At 34.6% G+C, this 21,915-nt stretch overlaps 1 pseudogene; it reads left to right on the top strand.

Annotated features, from left to right (window-relative positions):
* The first annotated feature begins 1,834 nt into the window (after positions 1-1,834).
* On the top strand, positions 1,835-6,807 carry LOC112008154 (probably inactive leucine-rich repeat receptor-like protein kinase At5g48380; annotated as a pseudogene).
* The last annotated feature ends 15,108 nt before the right edge of the window (positions 6,808-21,915 follow it).

The following is a 21,915-nucleotide window of genomic DNA, read 5'->3' as shown; positions in this document are numbered from 1 at the left end:
CTTTCCTAATGCATCTACAACCATGATAACTAATGTTATAAATATGGCTTTTGTTAACTATTGTTATTATGTTTCTGTTTAGAGAGAATTTATTCGGTTTCATTGTTGCTATTATGTTTTCATTTAGGGGGAATTTTATTCGGTTTTATGGCATTAGGAAATAACAAAAAATAAATAAATAAATAATTTATCTTAACTGACCTATATGTGACTGAATCATCGATTATAATTATAAAAAAAAATCAATTTTAACAACTGCATTTAAACACTTGTTATGTGGATCCTGTAAATATATACATATACTATATTTAGAGCATTAGCATTGGAAAATTTCAATACTACTCTATTTTACAATTCTAAAAAGTCACTTTATCATTATACCATACTATTTTACAATACCTCAACATCCTAAACTTCTACTTCCCTCTTTTACTCATTAAAATAATATATCTACATAATAAAATAATATATCTCAAAATTATATCTTTTCTCTCCCATCTATCTCCTCTCTTTAATTACATAATAAAATATTATTATTGTTTTACAATACTTGCTATAGTGCAATACTGCTGTTTAGCATTCCCTAATGCAGATGGTTTTGGGGCTTGAAATTCCAAATTTCCCTTAGATTTGGCATTAGCATTCCCCAATGCTAATGCTCTTAGAGAGAAATGCTACTTTTATTTACTACATAAAAGGTCAAGGTGTGAACCGCATATAGTGGGGTAGTAGGTTTTCACACACTATGAAAAATAGATGTGGTTATTTTCTAATGAAATTAGTTGTTTTTATATTATTATTAGTAAAATTCAAATACATTTATTAATTTTAATGGTATGAAAGATTTGTCATTTTATATTCTATTCAAGTAATTCAAATAAGAATTGAAATTGAAATACATTTCTTTTAATACTCTTATTGAAACAAATAATTTTGCATGGATTTAAACAATATTTCATCCAACTCTCCTATTGATGAAATCTTTTTCTTACTACGTTAAGATAGTAAGATATAAATGATAGGTAATCACTTTTTCATGATTCTACCACAAAAATTGTTTTTAGTGTCCACCACTCCTATATTTTAGCATGTCAATGAAAAATGTTAATGTTATAAGACTTATTTATTTTCGGTAATATTCATTTATACCGCGAAAATAATTGTCTTCATTACTGAGATTGCCACAAAAGGAAGGGTATGGAGAGGTGGTTCTCGGTGGCGACAAGTTGGGTGGGGGATGGGGAAGGCAGAGAGGGAGAAGGGGGAAGGGAGTGGGAACGGCAGAATGAGAGAGGTTTGGAGGGAGTGGCGCCAACTGAGAGGGAAGGGATTGGATGGGAGGAATGGCGAAGCGTGGTGGATGGGTGGGACTATCGGAATCGGAAACAATGGAAAGATCAGGGGGGACAGGCGGAGGGAGCATTGGTTGATTGCGGCTGAGATCAATTGAAGAGAGAAAGGGAAAAGAACGAATGAGAGAGATGGAGATGGGATTTGAGCTGTATAAGGCTGAAGGAAGGAGACAGAGAGAGTGTGAGTGACTGGTGTGGTTTAGGACTGAGCTTTTCGTTTTGGTTATGGTGGGAAATAATTGCTCTTTTGATAATAAAAAAAAAAAAAAAAGAGAGGGAAATATGGCACAGGTTGCACTAGGGAGAGAGCCTAACGTCTGACTTAACAGGGAATTGAGTTAACGGGAGTTTTTTATCTTGGTTACTTCTTGAATTTCAGCTTTAGTGGGTTGGACAGGTGTTCCACTCTGATGGAGACACATCACAGGTTGAAGAGAGTTCCTGCAATCCAGGTTGCAGAGAAACTTTCTCCATATCGAAATGATCAATTTTCCAATTTGAAATTTCCTGAAAATGATTGTGTTTCCATTTCTCGCTTTTTCACTGGGTATATAGGTGGCTTTTCTACATCTGAGCTTAATTTCTTTATAAACACTCGCAAGCAAATGGCTCATAATACTAGTCTCGTCATAGCTCTACTTCACATATTTGCCTTGTCATTTCTGAACATTCTTGTAATAAGCAATGGTTTCGAGAGTGGTGAGATCAGCTGCTTGAGGTCCATTAAAGAGTCACTAGAAGACCCTTACAACAAATTCAAACATTCATGGAACTTCGGCAACACCACGAGAGGTTTCATCTGTAACTTTGTTGGGGTCACTTGCTGGAATCCAGATGAAAACAGGATTATTGGTATCGAACTCGGGAACATGAGGCTCAAGGGCCAGTTCCCTCGAACCAAGAACTGCTGGTTATTGACACATCTTAACCTCTCAGGTAACGAGCTTACAGGCACCATCCCATCTGAGATATCGGACTGGCTCCCGTTTGTGACAGTCCTCGATCTCTCCTCCAACAATTTTTCGGGTGAAATCCCAAAGCGCATATGGAATTGCACTTATTTGAACGTCCTTCGACTTGACAATAACCAGCTAACAGGACTTATTCCTCCAGAACTTTTCCTGCTATATAGGATAAAAAACTTCAGTGTTGCTAACAATCGGTTGTCAGGGCCGGTGCCTATGTTTTACAATCTTACCTTTCCTGCAGAAAGCTATGCAAACAATCCAGGACTTTGTGGGGGCACCATTGGATCCATGCATGGCTGCTCCTGCGAATTTTCATGTTCTCTTCAAACAAGGATTTTTGGTAGGCTGGGTTTTCTCTACGGTGTCGGTGGTGGTGGTTATATTTCTTTATACTCCCTGGGTGCCTTTACTGAATGCGACAACCAAGAACAACAAAAGAATGAAAGAAGAAATTAATGGAAGCCAGGGCTCTGCAACAACCGAAAGAAGCAAGAACGTAAAGGTAATCTCTCGGGGCTTATTTATTTTTATTTTTTTAATATCAAAGAATTATTTCTTCGTCTTCTTTTTAAAAAAAAAAAAAAAACTTTCCTTACATCTTTATTATTCTTATGTTCAGTAGCAGCTGTAGGAATCTTTTAATTTTAAGATGGTGGCTAATAAATTTAAATTATACAAGATTTAATAAAGTAATAAATTAAATATTTGTTACAATTGGAAATTGAGTAGCTAATAAAAGCAAAATTGTTGCATTATAGAGCTAACAAGAATATAACTATCATCATCATTAAAGAAAACTCACAATTATAATATTTTTCTTGATACCATTTTTTAAGGAAAAAAATTAAATTAGAGATTATTTTTATTAAATAAGTTGAACAAGTTACAAATTTGAATGATTAATGATTTTTATCTTTTTTTCAATAATAAATTTTTTTAATAACTTGGTTTTGTCCTGTTTTTGTTGGGTTGATGTTTGTTATTATTTGGACTAATATTTATTGTTGTTATTTAAGCTTTTTTTTTTTTTTTTTTAATCTAGAGAAAGGGATTAAGGATTATATTTGGGGGTAGAATTAATTTTAGAATAATGTTACATCTACAATATTTTACAATAAATCTTATGTAAAAAACTATTTATTAAGGGGTAAAAAATAATATCAATATAACGCTTAAATTAGAATCAATAACAACTTATCACATTGAATTTTTATTTTGAAATTATTGTGAAACCGTTGTGAAACCCATCAAAAAAAAAAAAGAAACCGTTGTGAATGCATCAATTTTATTTTGGTGAACCCAAATTTTTGTAATTATCAAGTCAGAGTGTTTAACATTTTTACTTTTTATTATAATAGTTACAATAAGTTAGTTTAGCAAACAAGTTTTTTTTTTTTAAGTATGTATATATATATATATATAAATATATATTTGCAAGTCAGGTGGTCCTGTGACCCTAGCTTGCACGTGGAGCCCACTGCTTATGTTTTGACATTAATATATGATAGACATAGTGCACATACATGGACGGCTACGCAAAATAGATGCCCTCTATGGCTCTATCTCATTACCAGCGTTCCATTTTATACTCGATCTCCAATAATCTCAAAAAGCTGTGTTTGATTTTTTTTTTTTTTTTATATAGATTTTAGGTATTTTATAGGCAAATTATATTGTTGCATTAAATTCACATAAGATTAATTGAGAAAAATATAATGAGATTTAAAAATATTTTACAAACAAATAATATAAATGAAGAAATTTGAAAGAACATTAGGCACAACCACACAAGAAAATACTAATTAATTTATGTGTTCTGATATTAGGCTTACATATAAGCTAGGGAGAGATAAAGATAAAATTTCACTAAATATATGGAGATTACAAAGGTAATATAGATGTACTTTCCTAAAAACTTAACATTCTTTTCATAGAGTTTCAACCTGTTTCCAAAAAAAAACCTAAAGTAATTTTGGTTTGCTCTAGTCTAATTAGGGCACATCATAACTCAAAATACAAAGAAATTTAGGAGTTGTTTGGTTTTAGTGTTTAAATAACAGTTTTGCAGTATTTAAACAACAATAACATTTCTGTAATGTATTTCTATAATATTCAAACACGAATTTCTATAACACTAAAAACTTAACAACAATACTAAAAATTTTCAACCAAACGTGCCCTAGTATTTATAAAATTTCAAAGTCGGCATGATGCCTATCCTTTGTGGGATGAAATATTGTGCTACACGTAAAATATTAACCCAATTTAAAACAAGTCTTTTTTTTTTTTTTTTTTTTGAGAAAGAATTTAAGACAAAGTCAAAAAGAATAAGCGTGTGACAATTCACACCACTGACTAAAGAATCTCCACCTTGACCTTCGAATCAAGTCACACAAACAACACTTCTCTATCACCTCCATCCAAAATCATAATTAAGAGCAAACTCAAACGCAAAGACCAGTAAAAAACTTGAATTTGTACAAAGGAACTGTAGGAATAAACGGTTCCTTGTGATTGAGTGAATTAAGATTATAGCGAAAAGAGAGTACAAAATAAAGTACATAAGAAATACGAGAATTACATGATTTAGCTTAACGGCTTATGTTTACAAAAGAAATTTTTATTAAATGTTATATTTTTCTTATATGAAAGTATAGTACAAATCTTAGAAAGCCACATCTTCACTATACTTTCAGTTCTCTCAATTACAATGAACCCTAAGTAGAGTTTAAATAGAAAGAGAGAGCTACCGGTTAAATATGCATGGACTCACAATAAAATTGGCATCTTGGGCCTACACTCATAAATCTAATACCTCTAATATGAGGGAACTTAGTCATCATGTCTATTGGATTATCTATAGGCCAAATTTTCTAAAGCAAAATATCTCTCTCATGAATAATTTCATGAACAAAGAGGAAGCAGAAATCAATGTTCTTGATTATTTGTTAGATAAATAGCACTATGGCTTTCACATAATATGCAAATGTTTTCCTAAGACTTCTATCAAAACAAGTACCTAGCCAAATATCCTCTTAGTCACTTATGTCACTGCCATGTATTTAGTCTCACGTTGACAATTCTATAGTGGATTTTAGTGTCCGTCTCCAACTCAGCAGTGCTTTAGCATATGTAAAAAGTAGTAATACTAATATAGCCAAATAGCCTTTTCGTTCAACAAATTCTCTACCACTTAAAACAAACAACCATGTGTTAAATTCTGCTTTATTTTCCGTTCAACACTAACGCAGCATGCAAAAATGATGATTGGTTCACAGATTTCTCAGTTGGAGAGAATGATTACTAGAATGAGCTTTACAGAACTTAGAGAGGCAACTGGCAACTTCAACACACATAATTTCATCGGGCTGGGAAAGATTGGGATAATGTACAAGGCAGTGCTTCCAAATGGTTGGCCACTTGCAGTTAAGAGGTTCTATGAATCTCCATCTTTTGAAAAGCAATTTGTATCTGAGCTATTTGCTCTTGGTAGATTGAGACACAAGAACCTATTTCCCCTCTTGGGGTACTGCAAAGAAAGGAAGGGAAAGCTTTTGGTGTACAAATATATATTGAATGGTAACCTTTGTGATTGGCTACATGCAATGGAGGGCAATGATAAGATCTTGGAGTGGCATTTGAGGATTAAAATTGCAATCGGGATAGCAAGAGGCCTAGCATGGCTTCACCATAAGTGCAATTTCCGAGTAGTCCATCTTAGCTTGAGTTCTACGTCTATCTTACTGGATAAGAATTTTGAGCCCAAGATATCAAATTTTGGAGGGGCAAAAATATCAAATTCCGAAGGGGCATTGTTCTTGGATTCTATTGACATTGACTCAAGCAATGGCTCTTTTGTAGACAGTGGAGTTTGGGAGTTGGGTTTTGTTAAAAAGGATGTGTATGACTTTGGAATTTTACTGCTTGAGCTAATTATAGGAAAGGAACCCTTTGAAATCAATAATTATTCGAAAAGTTCAAATGTGAGTTTGCTTGATTGGATTACTCATCTTTTGACTAGTTCTTCTAATCTCTACAGTGCCATTGATAAATCTTTGATTGGCTGAGGGTTTGATGGTGAAATCTTTCAGTTACTTAGAATTGCATGTACGTGCCTGAACCCTTTTCCTGGTCAAAGGCCTACAATGCTTGAATTATACACTACAATTAGTATTTTGGGGGAGAGACATGGCATCACAAATGACACTGAGATATTGAGGCAATCTGAAATTGCTCCTCCAAGTTCCTCAAATGAAATTGTTGAGTTAGAAATTACGTAGACCAACTGAAGTATGAGATACAAATTGTAACTACTGTATTGAGAAAAATACGTAACATAATAATTTGCTACGTTGTTAACTTGGGCTTCGTTTGCTTGCTGTAATCTTTTTTTGTTGTAAAAAAAGCAAATAACTATAAGTTGTATTGAATCTATATATAATGGCAAATAAAGTCATATATATGCATCGAAGCACGGATCACTTAAAAAAAAAAAAAAAAAAAAGATCATACTTTTTTTCTATGTGTATCAGTTGTCCTGGTTATTGGCAATTTGGCATTTATATATTCATTTAAAATAATTGTTCAAATTTCCAAAATAGATTTTTTTTTTCTTTGTTGAAATCAGATGCATCTTCGTACTCTGTTGATGGACTACTTGTATAGCTACTATTTGTAAGGGTATGACCAACTGCTATCGTTTCTGATAATAAAGAATTACCCTATCAGTTTGTATTTCCTCGTTTGCATTGGCCACTGTTTAGTCATTTATCATTTTAGATCTATAACAATTGACCATATGATTTGAAAAATTACGTTACCCTGGTCTATGAGGACATAATAACCCTGCTAAAGCTGATCATTGCACATTTGAAAATTAAAAAAAAAAAAAAATTAAAAAAAAAAAAAAAAAAAAAAAAAGCCATACCAATTAGCTAAGCTTTCTACCCACGTTGAGGATCAGGTTCATTTGCATATTTGATGAAGAAGCGTTTTGCTGCAGTAGTTAATGGAAATTAATTTTCTTGGCTGACTTTTTTCTGGTTGATCCCAACTAAAATTGACCAATGAAGTAAATTGGCAAATATGATTTTGGGATCATTAAAACCGGATGACCCATGGGCCCTACAAAATTTTCAAGAGATCTTTCGTTTTTGCTTTTTATTACTTTATTAGAGTTTTTTTTATTGCATCATTACCATTATTGTAAGGTCAGTCCAAAACTCTAAGGTAAAGCGTCATTTCTATTTGAAATAGATCTATTTTATGATTTAGATCAAAGCATAATTGGTACTCATGCTCTTAATTAATTCCTCTTTGATACCTAATGTAAATTAATTATTTTAATAATAACAGATATCAAAACTGGCTGAGAATTTTTTTTTTTCTCATGCATTTCTCATTCTTCGCACTTTCAATTTGTCCCTATGTTTTCTCTTGCAAATGTTAATTGGGTAAATATTGACAAAAGGGATTGAATTTTTAACCTATCTCTGATAAAAAAATCATTTAGGTAATAGACAAATACAAAAATGAACTATAATAGAAAAGTTAAGTATCTTTATTTCAATTAAAGTTTATAAAAGGTATGGACTAAAACATTATTTGTTTTTCCTCCCTATTGTTGAGATAATTTTTTCGATAACTAGGTATTTATCATGATTTTATGAATATCTATTTAATTTAATTAATTGATACAAACAATTATCATGTTTTTATCATTAATGGTATCAGAGTTATACTATTATCTTTACTAGCGTTTAACCCGCTAGGCGACTATCTCATTTGCTTCTATAGTAGAGCCGACTCTAATTGTGAGTGGTAAGGAGAAAAAGTGGAGAGTCCATGCAAAAGTGACTTGCAGCTAATTATAGTTTGTCACGTAAGATAATTGTGAAGTTTTATGTGATAGTAAAATTACTTGTAAACTTATAAACAGTAGATTGGCCCAAAAAACATAACTGTAGGGGTAGCAAAATCTGATATGACCTGTGGACCTGACATGACTAAACTGTTTGTAAGCAGGTCATGAGATGAGGCTAAAAGCGTTTGGGTCATATTTTAGTTGACATGGGTAACCCGTTTAATAAACGGGCCCTATCCATGTTCAACATGTCCATTTAACCTATTTGGCTCATAAATTTATTAGTTTTTGTTATTATTGCAATTTATGATTGTAATTATATGTTTATTACTATATTTATAGTTGTAATTGTATTTTAATTTTAAATACATAGGAATTAGTAACAAGTTATTTAGGTAAGTATGATTTATTAATCAAACAGGTTATTAAACAGGTCATTGATATTGATCTTTACATAAATTGTTAATTAAATGGGTTAAAAGTGTTGTGTCGGGTCGACATATTTAATAAAAAGAATGTGTTAGTGTTGAGAATTCTTAATAAATTTACTAAACAAGCCAAGTTTGAGTTAACCCATTCATTACTTGACATGAGACAAATCTGTCCCGAACATGAATTTCCACCCTACGAAATTGTTCCGTGGAAAAACATAACGAAGACTTATAGAAACTAGTATGCACAATTAAAGGATTGTGGCCCACATTGACTCTATAGCTGTCACTGCTTCATCTTTCTTATTTTCCTGGCCGCTGCCCGAAAGAAATGAGGCGTCCTTCTTTGAAAAAGCATGGAACCACCCTATTTCTATAATTCAACCGCACTGTAATTGACAAAGTCCACCCTATTTCTATAGCTGTCACTGTAATTGACTAATTCGTTAGAAGAAAACGTACGTTGTTAGCTTATGTAAGAGGCTTGTCCTTCTTTGAAGATGCAAGGAATCACGCTCTTTCTTTTATAGCGAAGAATAATAAGTGGTTCACATTTGGTCCTACTCCTTTTGAGTACCGATATATTGACTAGACTTTCATTCCTGCTATATCATCCAAATGAGTTGTTTTTCTTATGTGGTTTGATGCTTCTACTGTTCTACATAAGCAAAAGATTTTACAGTCTAATTTCCTTTTATTATTTCATCTAATTCCTGTCATCTTATTCGTGTCAATACTCATGCTGCGAAAATCTCAGACCCAAATGCTTCCTAATGCAAGAGCTCTGGTTTTGCTCCACATTCTTGTCTGCTCATTATTGCCAGGTACATTTAGCCTGAGTTCTGGTACCCTGAGTGATATCTTTTGCTTGAAATCAATTACAGATTCCTTAGAGGACCCTCTCAATAATATAAAATCTTCTTGGACCTTCAACAAAAAAGGTTCTTTCTGTGGGTATGTTGGGGTCACTTGTTGGAACTCATTTAGGGTACGAGGTTTAGATCTAGCTAACAAGGGGCTCAAGGGCGAGTTCCCTAGGGGCCTTGTGTACTGCAGCGAACTATTAATGTTAGACCTTTCAGGTAATGTGATTTCAGGTTCAATCCCACAAGATATCAACCACATATTACCCTCTATAAAAATGCTCAATCTCTCAAACAATCACTTGTCCGGGGAAATCCCATTGAGCTTCGCTAATTGCTCTAGTCTGGAGTTCCTGAAACTTGACAACAATAGGCTTAAGGGTCGAATCCCTAAGCAACTCGGCCAGCTCAGCTTGCTAAGTATCTTTAATGTTTCTAACAATTTGTTGTCAGGGCCAGTGCCAGACTTTGTCAGCAGGAATACAATCACGTCTGAGAGCTATGTAAATAATAGTGGACTTTGTGGAGGGCCTTTGGATTGCTGTAAAAATGACGGTGGATGTTCCTTTGAAGGTTCATTCAAAATTGGATTTAAACTTGGTTTTATACTGTTTTGCTCTCTTGTAAATACAAATATTTTACTGTGCTATTGGGTGAGAATCGTGACATCATATAAGAAGAATGAAACGATGCCCACAAAGACAACAGTGTTGAACTTGGAGGAGTGCAGGAAGAACAAGGGTAAACAAGTTGATCAAATTACCCCATTGCCAACCAAGGGCCTTCATCAAGAAGAAATCATACCGGTACTTTTTCTCGCTCTTCTAAATATTTGAATAATCGTTCAAAAATCTCGTAGTTGGATGACATAAGAAAGCTATCTTTTATTAAGAAAATTAGGATTTAATTAAAGGATAAATACTCTTCCACCCTAATAGGGTATGTGTAACAAAACTACCATTAATCAGTCAAAAATTTTGTAGTTTAGTAGCATAAGTACACCATCATTTATTAAAAAAATTAGGAATTAAATCCCAACGATAAAAAAATAAAATAAAATAAAATAAAAAGGTACTGTCATTCTTTATTCAACCGACTTGTGTTGAGTAATAATTGAGTCAGAGATAAATCAATAACTCTTTGATTCTGTTGCTTAATAGAATTTTATTGTTCACTTTGTTTCCTAAAAGTCTAGAGTGATTATTTTTCACAAGAATTTTATAATTGTTGCGGTGATGAGCTATAAATAGTAAAAAATAAAAAAGATGTTAATAGTGGTTCCAGGAAAATCAATAACATAACTTAATTAATATGCAAGTCAACAATTGTGAAAAGGAAAACTTTCCTTTATATTCTTTTTGCAATATAAATTTATATTGTAGACACATAAAAAGCATGGTTTTTAAACTTGAACCAGACTGTCTGACTGGATTAATTGGAAATCAAACTAAAGTTCAATTTTTAAGCATGCAAAACCGTAATTGTTAGGTTGTAAAGATTTAGGATTAAATGTTTAGAATTTCAACCTGTATGTGTTGACAAACCGAGAACAAGAACATGTCTAGAATAGGTGTTAGACATTGCTTAAAGTTGTACAGGTCAAAACTCAAGATTCTACAAGCTGTAAGAAGAAGAATTAATTTTCTGTGAAGGTTGACTGATCAAAGGGTCAGGCTTGACCAATCGAGAATCGCAAAAAAATAATTTCTGCGAAATTTTTAAACTGACCCAAGCCCACAAAAGCGTTTAGGTTTTAGTCCAACACTCTTACGTATAAAAGGAAAACCCTAGCCATGTTTTGAAAACTCTTAAAAGACTTGTGAGTTACTCATATGAGATCTGAGAGGTTCTGTACCTTCTAACTCTACAAACGTCTACTGGAACAAAATCTACAATCAAGTGCTAGTGGAATCTAGTTACTGCATAGATCAACAAGTCGTAATCTGAAACCTTTGAGTGAGATCTCAAAGTCACAAGCGTGGGTGCTTGTGTGCTACAAATCTAAGAGAGAAGGAGTTTGTGGATTTAGAGCTTGCACGTGGTCGTGTTAGTAAGTTACTATTGGAGGTAGTAATAGATTTAGAGTTAAATCTTTTACAAAAACTCTAATTCTCTATTAGTGAATTTGTTTTACCTTAAGGATAACTAGGTCAAATTCTCCCCAAGTTTTTAACTTGAAACTGTTGGTTTCATTGGTTTTTTTATATCATCATATCATGATGTTATTCATTTTCCGCTGCATTGCATGATGTGATTTACTATTGTTTAACCTAGATCTAAATAATTAACCTAAGTAACTACTTGACTATAACATTAGGTTAAACAATCTATTTTAAAAGGTCTAAACAAACAAATAGTAATATTTAGAAAATCAATACAAATCGATCAATGAACTCAATGTTTAAAAAATGGACCACACTAGCTGATTAAACTAGGAACCAAGCACCAGTTCGGTCTGGAAAAATCACTCAAAATAAGTAAAACAACAATATTGCTCACAAGTCCAACAGGTATGGTACTTGGGTCCAAGACTACAAAGTGGACCAGTTGTCAACTTACCAAAAATCTATTTTATCATAGCAAGGTTCTCAAAAAATATAGCTTTTAGCAACTCAAAAAATTATTTTATCTATTTTAACAACTCATTTTACCATTCATCCAACGTCAAAAGTTCTATTTTAAAGAATAACACATTAAAATAATATATAAAATCTAATAACCCATTAAAATAATATAACTAATTTCTACGGATGTACAAAAAGCTCACATACAACCATAGCTACTGCCAAACACTCAAACCCACAACCATATCCAAACACCCATTTAACAAAACACCCAAAAAACAAGAAATTCTCAGGCTTCAAGTCCCTATGAATCACCCCATGCCTATGGAAAAGTTGCACAACTGAGTTCCACAAGCTAATTAAAACAACCACCAACAAGAGACCCACGACAAAACCACCACACAAACCCAGCCACACTGAAAACCCACCACACAATCGCGGTGACAAGCAACCCAGGACAAAACCACCGCACAAACCTAACCACTCTGAAAACCCACAAGACAACCACAGCGACAAGCGACCCACGACAATGATCAAACTAGCCACATCGATCGACCTAGCCAACCACAGCTCCCAACGACCTACTGCACCAATTGACCCAGCCACACCCAAACCCACCACATGAGCTACCTATTGCACTGATCGACCTATTCATGGTACCCAAACACGATGAAAATCATCGCACAAGCCTGGGCAAAAGGGAGAGAGGGCTAGGTTGGGCAGAGATAAGGTTGGGCAGAGAGAGGTTGGAGGGAGAAAGGGTAGGAGTTGTGTTGGGTTGTCTACGTGTGAGAGTGAGATAGTGGAAACAAGGCACGCGTGTGTGGGAATGAAAAAATTGGTTTTTGCTTTAACATCTAGCTAAAGTGAGCTGCCGGAGATAGGAGGTCACTGTAGTTGACACTCAAAAAATTTTAACTTTAGCTTCTTTGATGTAGCATGTGTTTTTAGTGACTTGGTTACTAAATGACTATTTAGACATTTTAGCAACCTTCCTGTGAATGCTCTAACCACTGGCTGTTGTTGATCCTCCTTGAGGAAAGTATCCCATACGAATAATGAAAAAAACTTTCATTAATGTTTATTTATATTATACCTAATATTGACACGCTTTTCTTATATCAACCATCTCAAAAGGGGGAATGTATTAAAAGAATCATAATTAAAATTCTTTCAAATATATTCATAGTCTTATACTTTAAAAAATTAATTATCCTTTAATGTTTCTTATGCATTATTATTTTTATAAACTTTCTTATATAAGTTGTAAAAAATTAAAAATGCATATATATATATATATATTTCATTATTTATAATTTAGTTAATTATTAATTAATTATGACGTCATCACGGTCTAATCTCGATCTGATTTAAAAAAAAAAAAAATACCTCTCCCTTTATGGTCTTTGAACGGTCCAGATTTTAAAACTATAATAAAAAGTGGCAAATATTGTACATATTTGCAAAAAATAGTTTAAAAAAAAAAAAATCAATGATCCATGCATTTTTTGACTTCTATATTCTATTGCAATTTTGATAATCGTAATTCAAAATGGAAAATTATTTAATCTACAGGTTCCCGATGAGAGACTGTTAGTATAATGAACATTACAGAACTTAGTGAGCAACTGGCAATTTCAGCACATGCAATGTCATTGGTTTGGAAAGATCGGAATGATGTACAAGGGAGTGCTTTCAAATGGTCGGCCTTCTGCGATCAAGAGGTTACTTAATTCTCAATCTTTTTTGAAACATTTTATTTCTGAGCTATTGGCTTTAGGTAGATTGAGACACAATAACATAGTTCCTCTGTTAGGATACTGTATAGAAGGCAAGGAAAAACTTTTGGTGTACAAATATATATCAAATGGTAACCTTTATGATTGGCTACATGTAGCGAAAGGCAAGCATAAGATCTTGGAATGGCCTTCGAGGATTAAAATTGCTATGGGGATAGCAAGAGGCCTAGTATGGCTTCACCATAAATGCAATTTCCGAGTGGTCCATCTTAACTTGTGTGCAAACTCTATCTTACTTGATCAGAATTTTGAGCCCAAGATATCGAATTTCGGTGAGTCAATAATATCAAATTTTGGTGGGGAAATGTTCAAGAACCCAAGAGGCAATAACATTTTTATAGGCAGTGATGTTTGGGAGTTGGGGTATGTAAAAAAGGATGTCTACGACTTTGGAATTTTGCTCCTTGAGCTAATTACAGGGAAGGAATCCATTGAAATTAATAATTATGCCAACAATTCAAATGAGAATTTGGTTGATTGGATTGCTCATCTTTTGAACTCTTCTGATCTCTACAATGTGATTGATGAATCTTTGATTGGTAGAGGATTCGAAGATGAAATCTTTGAGTTACTTAGAATTGCATTTACTTGTCTTCAGCTCTTTCCTAGTANGGGGGGGGGGTTGGGGATTTGGGTGCTTTGTGACCTTAAAAAAAATGAGGAAATAAAGTTATATTTGGATCTCTATATTATAGTTAAGACATTAGTTATGTTAGGACAGTACAATAATAGTGTACTTTCTCTTTTTATATTTAAAAAAAAGTGAGTTTCATCTTATGAGGGAGGAATACGCTTTTATATTGATGCACGTTTAATTTTTTATTTTTTTTTTTGGGATAAAAAACTGAAATTCCATTAATATTAACAAGAAGGAACTACATTAGCTAAGAGAGCATGTTCTAAGAAACAAGGGCTCTCCTCAATCCAAGTAACAAATTGCTCAACACCCTGATCATGTTTTGCTAACAAGGGAGCTACCTTATTACATTTCCTACCAACATGTGATATAGAAAAACTATGAAAAGCACTTAAAAGAGAACTAATTCCACACACAACTGATGCTATCGAAGATGGAGGAGTAGAAATCCTAGCAATTGCATTTGAAACCATAACAGAGTCTCCCTCAAGAACAATCTCATGAAAGCCCATATCTCTTGCAAACAAATCCCCAATTCATAAGCTTTTGCTTCGACCTCCAAGGAACCCAACTGCTAATTTAGCTTCATTAACAGAGCTCCCATAAGCAATCCTTCACAATTGCGAATTACAACTCCAACCCCTGACTTTCTTTGTTGCACAAAGACAGCCCCATCAACATTTATTTTAAAAACAGAACCCGTTAGAGGTGACCAAACCTATCTGCAATGTGTTGCCGAAACTAGAGTTGAAAGTGTTGCACTTGTAAAGCTTGCTGAATCTGCAGAACTAGGTGCTGCACTTGGAGAACTTGCTACAGAATTTGCTGCTTTAAAAGAATCAATATATCTTCCACACCAATTGACCAACTCCAATCCTGTCATAAACTTCCTGCCATGTCTTTTCTCATTCCGTCTAGTCCACAAAGCCCAAGCAATGGTCACAGCCAGTGAGAGCACATCATTATCACTTTTCTAAACATGCACCAAAAACCAAAACAATTCCATAAAGTCATTAAAAAACTGATCTTGTTGCCTGCAGAAAATTGATGTAAGGGCCCAAGTATTAGAAGCACAGAAACAGCTCCAAAAAACATGGCCTGATGATTCACAGCCCATCCTACATTCTTCACATAAATCATTTTCAACAATCCCTCTCCTTTTAAGGTTAGACAATGTTGGTAGAATGTTTTGACACGCTCTCCACGCAAAATGTTTCACCTTATTTGGAATTTGCAAACCCCACAACACCTTCCAAAGTGATGTCATATTGCTATGGTCTGAACTTGATCCTGAATCAGCTTGCTCTCTAGTCTCCATTGCAATTTTGTAGGCACTCCTCACTGAGAAATTCCCATTTGGGGTTGTGCTCCATATCAAAACATCACCAGGCAGAGTTGAACTTAGTGGCAAACTAAGAATGATCTCAGCTTCATGTGGTAAGAAAATCTGATGAATTAAATCAGTCCTTCACTCCCCATTCTCGCTATTAATCAAATCAGAAACAAGAGCTTCACAACCCAACAATTTTGGTGGTGATATTACTTTAAAAGTTGATGGGATGGGCAGCCATTTATCGACCAAATTCGAATCTTCTGTCCATTTCCAACCCGCCATCTTGCTCCACTCCTAACAATATGTTGTGCAGCCATTGTACTCCGCCACAAATAAGATGGACGCCTTCCAACAGTAGCTTCCACAAAATCACAATCAGGAAAATATTTAGCTTTAAGAACTTTATATGCAAGGGAATTAGTTTCTGTCTGAAGCTTCCAACCTTGTTTAGCTAATAGAGCTAAATTAAACTCCTTAAGTAGTTTAAAACCCACACCACCCTGATTTTTTGGAACACACAGATTCTCCCAACACATCCAACTCATCTTTCTTTCATCACCCTTCTGCCCCCATCAAAAATTTCTTACCATTCTTGTCAATTCCTCACATATAGAATTAGGAAGTTTAAAATAACTCATAGTGTATATAGACACTGCTTGGGCAACAACCTTTATCAAAATTTCCTTGCCAGCTCTAGATAATAGCTTTTCCTTCCACCCCGCCAATTTTTTAGCTAACTTCTCTTTAAGCTCCATAAAGGTATTGCGTTTAGAGCGACCCACCAAAGATGGAAGTCCAAGATATTTTTCATGTTGGCAAATGACTTGGGCATCAAATCTCCTTTTGAATTCTTCCTTGATATCAGTAGGAGTATTTTTGCTAAAAAATAGAGAAGTTTTTGCTTGATTTAAAAGTTGACTTGAGGCTTTGTCATAAATCCCAATTATTCTCTACAAAGATTCACACTCTTCCATGGAAGCTCTACAAAATATTAAACTATCGTTTGCAAAAAATAAATGAGAAATACTTGGACCTCATTTGCAAGCAGCCACTCGATGTAACACCCCATTCTCCACTGATTTTTTAATTAATGCAAAAAATCCTTCAGCACAAATCAAAAACAAATATGGAGATAAATGATCACCTTGGCGTAAGCCTCTAGTTGGAATTATAGAACCACTTGGTACACCATTGATCTTCAAAGAATAAGTGACCGTGGTTATGCATTGCTTCATTAAACTTCTCCACTTATCATCGAAACCCATTCTTTCCATTATCTTCTCCAACCAAATCCATTCAACCTGGTCATACGCTTTACACATATCCAACTTGAGAGAAACCTCACTCACTTTGCCTTTCTTCTTTTGGCTAATGTGGTGCATAGTTTCAAAAGCAACTAAAACATTGTCAGTTATTAACCTTCCATGCACAAAAGCACTTTGTGTATCACTAATAAGAGAAGGCAATATTTTCCGAAGTCTATTAGTAAGAGTTTTTGAAGCTAATTTATACACCACATTGCAAAGACTAAAAGGACGATATTCAGTGACCTTGGTGGGATTTTTTGTTTTTGGAATAAGAAAAATATGAGTCTCATTAAATTTTGGTGGAACTTTCCCATGATTAAGAAAATCCAAAACCGTTTTAATCACACAATCACCAACTGATTGCTAAAAATATTGGTAAAACAAAGGGGGCATACCGTCAGGACCCGGAGCTTTAGTTGGATACATCTGCTTCAAAGCTTGGGAGACTTCAATTCCTTGGAATTCTGATGTAAGCATATTGTTCATCTCCATCGACACATTTGGCTGAACAACATCTAAGATCTCAGCAAAATCTGTGGGATGAGCTGATGTAAACAGATCCGTGTAGTACTTCATGAAAACTTCCTCAATTATCGAATCATCTTCCTGCCAAATCTAATTGTCATCAAGAATGCCATTAATATGATTCTTTTGAAATCTGCCTGAAGCTCTTGCATGAAAGAATGTTGAATTCCTATCCCCCAACTGTAACCAAGTTAGATGCGATCTTTGGCTCCACATAGCTTCTACCCTATCCAACCACTCATTTAATTCAGTCCTTATTCTACATGTCTCCTGGACAAGCTCTAAACTGGATTGTTGCTTCTCAAGCCATTGGAGACGTTGTTGCAGGCTATTAATTTTTGTTTGCACATGGCCAAATTCATTTTTATTCCAGCTCACCAATTTGTCTCGGCATAAATCCATACATTTTAAGAATGGAAATTCCACCCCAGAAAGCAACCCATCCTCCCAAGCTTCTGAAACTACTTTCTCACATCTTTCATCTTTCAACTACATAGCTTCAAAGCGGAATAATTTACGCCTACTTCTTCACTGAATCAGTCTCTTATCAAAGTGAATAGATAATTGTGAATGATCTGAGGTTGAACTAGATAAGTGGAAAACTTTAGCACTTGGAAATAAATTAGACCAGGTTGTAGAGGCTAAAGCCTGGTAAATTCTTTCTCTAATTTGAGTGCCATCTCTTTTAATGTACCTTCAAGTAAATTTTGAACCCACATATCCCAAATCTCTCAAGTCACATACATCAATAGCATTCCTAAAAATCTCCATCTGTTTAGCCTACCTAATCCTTCCTCCTTCTTTCTCACTCATCCCTATAATTTCATTAAAATCCCCCACAACCAACCATGGTAGATTATCCCTTCGGTGCAAGTATTTGAGAAGTTTCCAAGATTCTTCTCTTTTTGAGGCTTCTGGATTACCATAAAATCCTGTGATGTGCCACCAGCCAATATTCTGACCACCATCCACATGGGCATCTATATACCACTTAGAATAGTCTTGAATATAAACTAAGGACTCAATCTTCCACAAAAGTGCAGTACCACCACTTCTACCTTCACTCGGAATAATCAAACCATGCTTGAACCCAATTTTATTCATACTTCATAGTGTCTAAATTAGCTTTAGTCTCCATTAAGAAGATCAAAGCGGGAGCTTCCTTTTGGATAACCTTCTGTAAGGTTTTGACTGTCCGAGAGTTCCTAAGCCGCCAGCAATTCCAACTTAGAATACTCATTGTTCCTGGTGGGGTTGCCTAGCAACCTCCGCCACTTCAAATTGGTTGACTTGATCCAGAGTATGTGACTCTTCCTCCAGTTTCTGTTTCTTCTCAAGGTCCATATTGGTAGCCTCCACACTATCAGAGAGTCTACATTTACCCTCCACCCCCACAGACAAGTCTCCTTTTGAATTAGTATTCTTTTCTCTTGTCATTCTTTTCCACGTAGCTTTTTTGGATACAGAGTCCCTACTACTTTTATAATTGTGAGGATTAGGCAAAACCAACTCACCACTTGTATTTCCACTAGTCTGGATAGTTTCTACAGGACTTCCACTCATCTTAGGAGACTTCCCAACCTGTTGAAGTTTGTAGCCAGATTTATTAGGACCACTAGATATACTACCCACACTGAAAATATCTCTATCAGGTAGGGAGGGATTAAGGTCACCGCATAAAGTATCCTTAGTTTTAGAGCTCATAGCAACAGATTTACTTGAATTCAAATTCGAATCCAAATAGCCCACCGATAAAGCTCTATCAATATTAGGTAGTTTTTCATTAACATTGGTAACCGACTCCTTATTTTTAGCATCTAAATTTACCGTTGTATTTTGGATCAACTGCTCACCCAAATTTTCCAACCGTCCACTTAACTGTCCAACTTCCACCAAAGACAGTTCCATCATCTTCTCAGAATTAGTAGAGGCAGAACATACTACACCAACACTCTCAGATACAGGTTTTACACAATAACTCGGCTCTCCTGGTGAAACATTTGATATGAGAGAAGAACTTAGACTACCCTGATGACGACTTGGAGCATTACTCCCGAAGCCTCTGACATCCACAACAGTTTTCCTCAAAGGATTAAATTGTGTTGCATGGAGCCATTGTCTAAATTGTTGGTCATCAACTTTTAAAGAGCCCTTACTCTGTAGCCAAAGAGAACAATCTTTATCATCATGAGAAAACATTCCACACCAGTAGCAAAAGTTTGGTAACCACTTATACTTGAATGAAACAAATCCCTGAGTACTGTCATCAAAACAAATTGATCTTCCACGACACAAATGCTGTGAAGTATCAATGGCAACCTGAATTCTAATAAAATTTCCTCCAATCATCTCTGAAACATTATTAGACTTAATAACCTCACCTAGAGTATCTCCGATTTCCATAGCAACATCTGATGTTAACCAACAAAATGGTAGATTATGAATTTGTACCCAAAATTTCGTCTTTGAGAAGTCTACTTTCTCCATGGGAGTAATACCATCATATCTTGTCAATACAACCAAGTGTTGATCAAAAGACCAAGGTTCTCCCATAGGGACTTTGATCATATCAGATTCAAGTTCAAAAACAAAGAGAAAATGATTGTCACCTGCATCTCTAATTCAGAAGTCATTGCTTGTACGCCATAAAGTCTTGAAAGTCTTTGCCACTGCATCAATACTCACATTCCTTTTTGTAAAAAACTTTGCATCGAGAACATACTCCTCAGATTGATTATTCTTTGTTAGCGCCAATGTGTTGCTCTCCTTGTCAGAGAGAGACAATGTTTTCCAACGTTTTGTAACATCATCCATAGCCTAAACTACACTGTTTCTAAATACCCACAAAAAACATGAAAACACTCAGACTAAATAAATTCTACACAGAACACAAGCATCTACACAAATCTAGAAGGAAATAACTACTACGACAAAGGAAGTCAGTGGAAACCAACAGTGATTGGGTAAACTCTAAACGTCTTCCTTAATAGAAAAAGAAACAGATTTCTACAGTGTGGATAGAGCTAAGAGAAACAACTATACCCAACTGAGAACTTAAACATCTACACTCCCTTTCTCACTTAGAATTTTCATCAAACAGTTATCTTGTATCCAACACTACTGACTAACAACCACCATCACAATGCCCCACAACCGAATTTGCCATCACTGAGAATAGCAACGTACTGCTAGCATGACCATCAAACACAGGCTGCATGGATATTTCTTTTGTTGATGCCAATTGATGTGCTGATCCAATTGCTAAGCTTAGTGCCTCTCAATATATTAACTATGTTTCTTTTGCTAACCCACCATGGTAGGGAACTTGCTGGCCTTCAATAATGCTGAGCTCTTTTCTAACAGATTGATTATTATCTAATATATCATAATAATGGCTTTGTTATTACCCAAAAAAAAAAAAAAGAAGAGAGAGAGAGAGAATTTGCTATGAAATTGCAAGAAAAGCACTACCTTAGTTGTAAGATTAAAAAATTTGGAAACTAGTTATTTTTAATTTGCGAGTGGTCTTCACAAAAGAAACATCCGTTGCATTTCTAAGAGCATCTCCAACAAGCTCTCTAAATCCAAAATTTAGAGAGTAAACCCACAAAATGGTGCTCCAATAATCTCTCTAAATTACTGTTCATTAGCAAAAAGATTTTTTGCTAATGAACAGTCACTCTCTTGGTCTGATGACCTACTATTCGAGCAAAACAATTAACTGTAATAAAAATTCAAACCACTAAATAAAAAATTCAATTTTACTCAAGTTCACAATGGCTAAGTGCAAACATCTCAAACATCTCTATCTAAATTCAATCACAATCAAAATACAAACTCAAATTACAGTCTTAAAACTAATCAAATCAGAACCAAAAAAAAAAAGCAACAACAACAACAAAGTAAATCTGACCTATCTGAGCAGTGGTGGTGAGGAGGATGAACGGTAGTGGAGCGGACAAGGCAACATGTTTGAACACCGATTTAAGGCTAACTCTCTCTTGCTGGCGATCTGTGTGTGTGTGTGAGAGAGAGAGAGAGAGAGAGAGAGAGAGGTATGTTTGGAGGTAGAAACAAAAAATGAAAATGAAGATAGAGATAAGAAGCATACGTGTGTGGAGGAGGAAAAAAGAGGAAAAAAAAAAGAAGAAGAAGAAGAAAGGAATGTATAGATGAAAAAAAAAAGTGTAGAGATAAGGGAAAAATAAAATAAAGAATAAGTAATTAAAATTGAGAAATGCTACCACAATATTTTTACAATACTTTCACAATA

Source organism: Quercus suber, unplaced genomic scaffold (genome assembly GCF_002906115.3).
Source record: "Quercus suber isolate HL8 unplaced genomic scaffold, Cork oak 2.0 scaffold_243, whole genome shotgun sequence".
In the NCBI taxonomy this organism is placed as follows: Eukaryota; Viridiplantae; Streptophyta; class Magnoliopsida; order Fagales; family Fagaceae; genus Quercus; species Quercus suber.
The sequence above is the reverse complement of the archived record's forward strand: the minus strand, read 5'-3'. Positions and strand labels throughout refer to the sequence as shown.